The 6,941-nt window shown below is 38.2% G+C and overlaps 1 pseudogene across 1 annotated transcript; it reads left to right on the plus strand.

Moving 5' to 3' along the window:
• Positions 1-352: 352 nt before the first annotated feature.
• Positions 353-811, plus strand: LOC308339217 (large ribosomal subunit protein uL11-like; annotated as a pseudogene). The gene has a single exon. The product of its transcript is annotated as a large ribosomal subunit protein uL11-like (transcript).
• Positions 812-6,941: the final 6,130 nt, after the last annotated feature.

The raw sequence follows: 6,941 nt of genomic DNA on the forward strand, positions 1-6,941 counted from the left end.
AAATAGACAATTCCACAATCATTGGTGATTTTATCAGCTCTCCCCAGCAATTGATAAAATGAGACCCCCCCCCAAAAAAACCAAAAACAAAAAAGAACCGTGATTTTGAACAACAGTGTTAATCACTTTGGTTGAGTTGTTTTTTATAGAATATTACACTGAATGATGACAAAAAAACGTATTTTTTTTCAAGGACACATGGTGTGTTTACCAGGACAGCTGGGCCATAAAGCAAGTCTTAAATTTAAAGATTGACATCATGGTTTTTTGGCTTTTGCCTGGGAGTAGGTGAGCGTGCAACTGTCTTTGGTCCTCCCAAATCTGGGTTCATCTAACACCAGCTGCCTCCACTATGCCACCTAAGTTGAACCCCAACCAGATCAAATCACATACCTGAGGTGCACTGGTGGGGAAGACAGTGCCATGTCTACCCTGGCCCCCAACATCAGCCCCCTGGGTCTATCTCCAAAAAAGTTTGGTGATGACATTGGAGTGGTCGAAGATTATTATGAAACTGACCATTCAGAACAGAAAGCCCAGACTGAAGTGGTGCCTTCTGCCTCTGCCCTGATTAACAAAGCCCTCAAGGGACCACCAAGAGACAGAGGAAGCAGAAAAATATTAAGCACAGTGAAATGTCACTTGTGATGAGATTGTCAACATTGTCTGATGGATGGCACCGATCTTTACCAGAGAACTCTCTGGAACCATTAAAGACATTCTGAGGACTGCCCCGTCTGTGGGCTGCAATGTTGATGGCTGCCACCCTCATGACATCAATAGTGGTGCAGTCGGATGTCCAGCTAGTTAAGAACTACAAAGGAAAATCTTTCAGTAAAGGATCACTTAACAACCAAAAAACAAAAACAAACAAAAAAAGATCAACATCATAGAGACTATGTTCTCTGATTATGGTGGAATTAAATTAGAAATCAATAAGATAATTAGGAAAACTCCATATATTTGGAAATTGTGTACCACACTTCTAACTAATCCATCATTTAAAGAAGTCATAGTGGAAATTAGAAGATATTTTGAATTAAATGATAATGAAAATATACACATCAAAATCTGTGGGATATTGCTAAAGCAGTGCTGATTGTAAGACCGCAACAGGAAATACACAAGATAAACCTAGAACGGCTTGTGCCAGAGAGTGAGGAAATGCTCAAAAATCAAGAGGATAGGGGAGCAACCTAAAAACCTCCCATGACCAAAGCTGGGACAGTTTGAGTTACAAGACCAATAATGCAATATTGGATTATAACCTAAAATATAAAATGAATATCCATGAATCTGTTTTGATATAAATCAATGACTGAATAAACAAATGTGGGAGAAGAATTCCAGATAAATTAAGTGAATGCTACTGCCCACCCCTTTGAATATGAGCTGTAAAGTACAGAAAGGGATGGTGGATGGGAGGAGAGGAGGATGAGAAAATAACCTGACAGTGGAAAAACTTGACAGTGGAAAAACTGATCGAGATTAACATTGTCATTGATAAGCCATGCTGAAACATAACCTTCACGTGATATGATGAGAATGGCACGTCACCTTCATGGTCTTTCTCCTCAAAACCCATTATACCAGTCTAACCAGAGAAAGACAAACTGGGAGTCTCCAGGATTCCTCAAAACAGTCGAGGTCACCAACAACAAAGAATCTGAGAAGCGGTCACAGTCAAGAGGACCCTTAAGAGACCAATGACTAAATAGATTGGGATATCTGGATAGGATTCTGGAAAATGAAAAGGGTGTTAAGGAAAAACTTACAAAATCTAAAAAAAGTATTGATTCCATTTATAGTAATAAACTAATGTTGATACCTTAATTGTGACATGGACCATAAGAATGTGAAGTGTCAGCAATAGGGAGAACAGAGTGAAGGGTGTATGGAAACTCTGTACTATATTCACAACCTTTCTGTAAATCTAAAAATATTCCAAAAATAAAAATTTGTTTAAAAAATTATGGGATGGACCTAGAGCAGTGCAGAGAGGGAAATTTATAGGTTTAATGCTTATATTGGAAAAAGGTTCCCTAAAATCAATCACCTAAGTTTATCACTTTAGATGTTAGAAAATGAGAAATTAAACCCAATGTAAATAGAAAGAAGGAAATAATAAAGACCAGAACTTAATGAAATAGCAAATGAACAAACAATGAAGAAAATAAAAATAAAAACCTGGTTGTTTTAAATGATCAGTAAAATTGGTAGGGCTCTCATCAGATAGATTAAGACAAAAACAGAGAAGGCACAAATTAATCATTTGAGAAATGAAAGAGAAAACATTACTATAGACCCTAGAGTCATGAAAAGAATGATAAAGGTATGTTGTGGGCAACTTTGAGCCAATAGATATTAGTACCTATAAGAAATGGACACATTCCTTGAAAGACCAAAATTGCCAAAAGTGATTTAGAAAGAAGTAGAAAACTTTAATAGACCTATATGAAATACAGAAATTGAATTCATAGTTAAAACTTTATCCACAAAGATAACTTCAGGTCCAGATGGCTTCACTGGTGAATTCTATTAAACATTTAAGGGAAAAAAATCGTACTAGGCTCACAAAAATTCTTTAAGAAAATAGAGGAGAAGGGAACAGTTCCCAACTTATTTTATGAGGCTGGTATAACCCTGATTCCAAAACCAGATAAAGACGTTACAAAAAAAGAACTATAGACCAATATCCCTCATGAATAGAGACATAAAAATCCTTCATAAAATATTAGCAAATAGAAACCAGTGACGTATAAAAAAGGTAATAGATTATGACAAAGTAGGATTTATTCAAGGAATGCAAAACTGGCTTAACATTTCAAAATCAGTCAGTATAACTCAACAAATTAACAGAATCAAGGAGGAAGGCAGTATGATCCCTTCAGTAGATGCAGAAAAGCTTTTGTCAAAATAGACATGCTTCCATAAAAACACATAACAACAACAACAACAACAACAACAACAACAAAACCATTCAGCAAATTCAGAATAGGAGGGAACTTTCTCAACCTAATTAAAGGGATCTTCTAACACTTACACTTTATGCTTAGGTGAAAGGTGCAGTGATTTCTCCCTTAGATGAGGAAGAAGGTAAAGACACTTTCTCTCACCACTCCTATTCAGCATTGTACCGGGGTTTGTAGCCAATGTAAAAAGACAATGAAAAGAAACAAATATATATACATTGGCCGGGAAGAAGTAAAACTGTCTTTATTTGCAGATAACATAATTGCATATGGGGAAAATCCCAAAGGTTCTACAAAAGAGCTGCTAGAATTAATAAATTTAGCAATATCTCAGGATATAAAGTTAATATAAAGAAATTAATCTTTTTTTTTTTTTTAGAAAGCTCCACACCCATCATGGAACCCCACACAGCAACCCAAATTCATGACCCCGAGATCAAGACCTGAGCTGAAATCAAGAGTCAGAAGATTAACTGATTGAGCCACCCTGGCACCCCAATCTTATTTTTATATACTAGCAATGAACATTTAGAAAATACTTCTTTAAAAATCTCCATTTGCAATAGCATGAAAAATACTTAGAAATAGATTTAATAGGAGATGTATAAGATCTGTATGCCGAAAACTAGAAAACATCACAAAGGAAGACTTAATTAAGTAGATTCCATGTTAATGGATTACATGATAAAGCATTGGAATATTCAATATGATTCAGATGGCAATTCTCCCCAAACTGACCTATAGAGTCAGTGCAATCTTAATGAAACTCTTAGAAGGTATTTTTGAAGAAATTGACATGCTGATGCTGAAATGTATAGGAAAAAGAAAAAAATGCATAGAAAAGCCAAAATAATTTTGAAAAAGGACAAACCTGGATCACCTACATTATCTGATTTTAAACTTGTCATAACTTACAGTGATCAAGATGTGTGGTATTGAAAAGAATATAGATCAATGGAACAGATGGGAGAGACAGAAATAGACCCACACTTATATGGTCAATTGATTTGTTAAAAAAATAATAGACTAAGGGTGTCTGGGTAGTCCTTGGTTGGTTAAGTGTCCAACTCTTGGTTTTGTCGCAGGATCTTGGGGTCCTGAGATCCAGTCCCATGGTGCACTCCCTGAGCTCAGAGCAGGTCCGCTTGGGATTCTGTTTCCCTCTCCCTTTGCCCCTCTCGCTCATGCTCTCTCTCTCTCAAATAAATAAATCTTAAATAAAATAAAATATAGTACTTTTTCTCTTTTCAACAAATAGCCTTTACTTTTTAGAGCAGTTTTAGGTTTGTAGGAAAAGTGAGTAGATAGTAAAAAACGTTCCCATACATGTCCTACTCTGACTCATACACAGCCTAATCTACTATCAACATCCCATACCAGAGAGGTAACATTTGTTATAACTGATAAACCTGCATTGATCTCAACATTGTCACCGAAAGCCCATAGTTTACATTAGGTTTCGCTCTTGGTTTGTACATTCTGTAGGTTTTGACAAGTGTGTGGCAGGTACCCAATGCTAAGTATCATGAAGAATAGTTCCACTGCTTAAGGATCTTCAACTGATTTTTGACAAAGGTGGCAAGGCAAGACACTTGGGAAAAATAGTCTTTTTAACATATGGTGCTGGGACCACCAAATATCTGTATTTTAAAAACTGAACCTTGCTCCTTACCTTAAACCGTGTGGAAATATTGACTCAAAATGAATCACAGAGCTGAACATGAAGTGACAACTAGAAGAAAACATAAAAGAAAATCTTTGTTGCATTAGGTTAAGTAAATATTTCACAAAGATCCAGAAAGTCACATCAGTTGATAAAATTAGCTTTTGGGGCACTTGACTGGCTCAGTTGGTAGAGTGTCTTCTTGATCTTGGGGTCATGAGTTTGAGCCCCACATTGGGTGTAGAGATTATTTAAAAATAAAATCTTTTAAAAAATGAAATTAAGGGGCGCCTGGGTGGCTCAGTGGGTTAAAGCCTCTGCCTTCGGCTCAGGTCATGATCTCAGGGTCCTGGGATCGAGCCCCACATCGGGCTCTCTGCTCAGCAGGGAGCCTGCTTCCTCCTCTCTCTCTCTCTCTCTGCCTGCATCTCTGCCTACTTGTGATCTGTCTATCAAATAAATAAATAAAATCTTCGAAAAAAATGAAATTAAAACCTTTTGCCTTTCAAAAGACACAAGTAAGAAAACAAAAAGCAGGTCACTGACTGAGAAAAAATATTTGCAAAGCATCCTTATGAATAGGATTTATATTCAGAATATACAGAATACATTTGTACTCAGAATATACATAGAACTCTTAAAATTCAATAAGAAGACATGCAAACCAGCAAAACATGGGCAAGTGGAACACATCATTTTCAAAAGAAGATGATATATGAAATATATATGCAATATATGCAAATATATGAAAGGATGCATCACCAGTTACAATGTAACTTCATAGTAAGCCCCAGCGAGATGCTCCTGCACGCCCACTACAATGGGTCAGGTGAGAAACACCGGTGAAACCAAGTGCTGGGGAGGGTGTGGAACCGCTAGAACTCTTCCATATTGTCAGAGAGAATGCAAAATTGTACAGCCACTTCAGAAAAGAGTGTGGCAATACTACGAAAATAGATAGATAGACAGATAATTAATTAATTAATTAATAATCACCCTATGACCTGGCAATCCCACTGCCAGATATCTACCCAAGAGAAATGAACACATATGTCCACACCAAGACTTGTACCTGAATACTCACAGAAGTCTATGCAAAAATCATTAAAACTGGGGAAGAAATCCAACGTCCATCTACTGGCGAGTGGGTAAGCAGATTGTGGAGTACCTATGTGCTACTCAGCACCAAAAAAGATGAAACATGACCCCATTCATCATGGAGGGATCTCAGAAACATGACAGGAAGTGAAGGACGTCAAAAGAAAAGGCTACATGCTGCTTCATTCCATTTATCTGGAACTTTAGAAAAGGTGAAACTGTAGGGACAGAAAACAGATCAGTGGTTTCCTGGCGTGAGTGTTGGGTGTCGAAGGCAGAGTATCAACAGTGGTGATTGCAGGAGAGAAGTTTTTATGGTGCTCAAACATCTATGTCTTGAGAGTGGTCGTGTTTACAGGACTGTGTCCGGTTACTCAATTTTCATCAGACTTTACACTTAAAGTGGGTGAATTTCATTGTATACAATTATCCCTGGTTGCCGTGTGCTGAACCCTTTGAAAGGAGCAAGAGTGGGTGCCAAGAGGCCAGTTGGGAGGCTGAGGTGTCTCCCCATCCCCCACCTTTCAAACAGTGCCCCTTTGCAGCTGGAGAGTCTGACGGAGCACACGTGGGGGACCTGGTTAGTTTCCAGCTCACTATGATACGAGGGATCAAATCACCACTACGGCTCTGGCCACTATCTCCATCTCTGGCTGGTTCCCAAGGATGTCATTGGGTTAACTGAGATCTTGTCTACAAAGCAATCCCACTTCCATGGAGACCAATATCCACTAAAGCCCAAGGAGTATACAGGGTTCATCAACTGCAACTTGATTTCTCTTGGCCTCTGTTTTTTTGTCTGCAAAGGGGAGGGCTCAACTACGTGGCCTCTGAAGACCCCCGTGAGCCCTAACAGCTTGTGATTTAAAGTACAATACAGACTTGATTTGAGTTTTTATTTGTAGTCTTCATATGTATGCTCCTCAGCAGGAATGCCCTCTCATCCTAGCACCTGATTACATCTTCCTCAGCCTGCAAGAGCCGGCTCTAGTTTTCTTCAAACCCCGTGAAGCCCCTTCTTACTAGTTTAAGTCCTGCTGATCTAGCCTCCTATTGGTCTGTTCTGAATAATTTAGCATGTACATGCACTGTAACACAAACCCTTTTGGCTGTGATTTTATATATAATATTGGTCTTTCCTCCTCAATCAGGTTGCAAAAGCCTTGGGGGTCTTATATTTCTCAGGTTTTCCCCTTCCCCAACACCCC

Source organism: Martes martes (genome assembly GCF_963455335.1).
Source record: "Martes martes genome assembly, chromosome: 2".
Taxonomy (NCBI): domain Eukaryota; kingdom Metazoa; phylum Chordata; class Mammalia; order Carnivora; family Mustelidae; genus Martes; species Martes martes.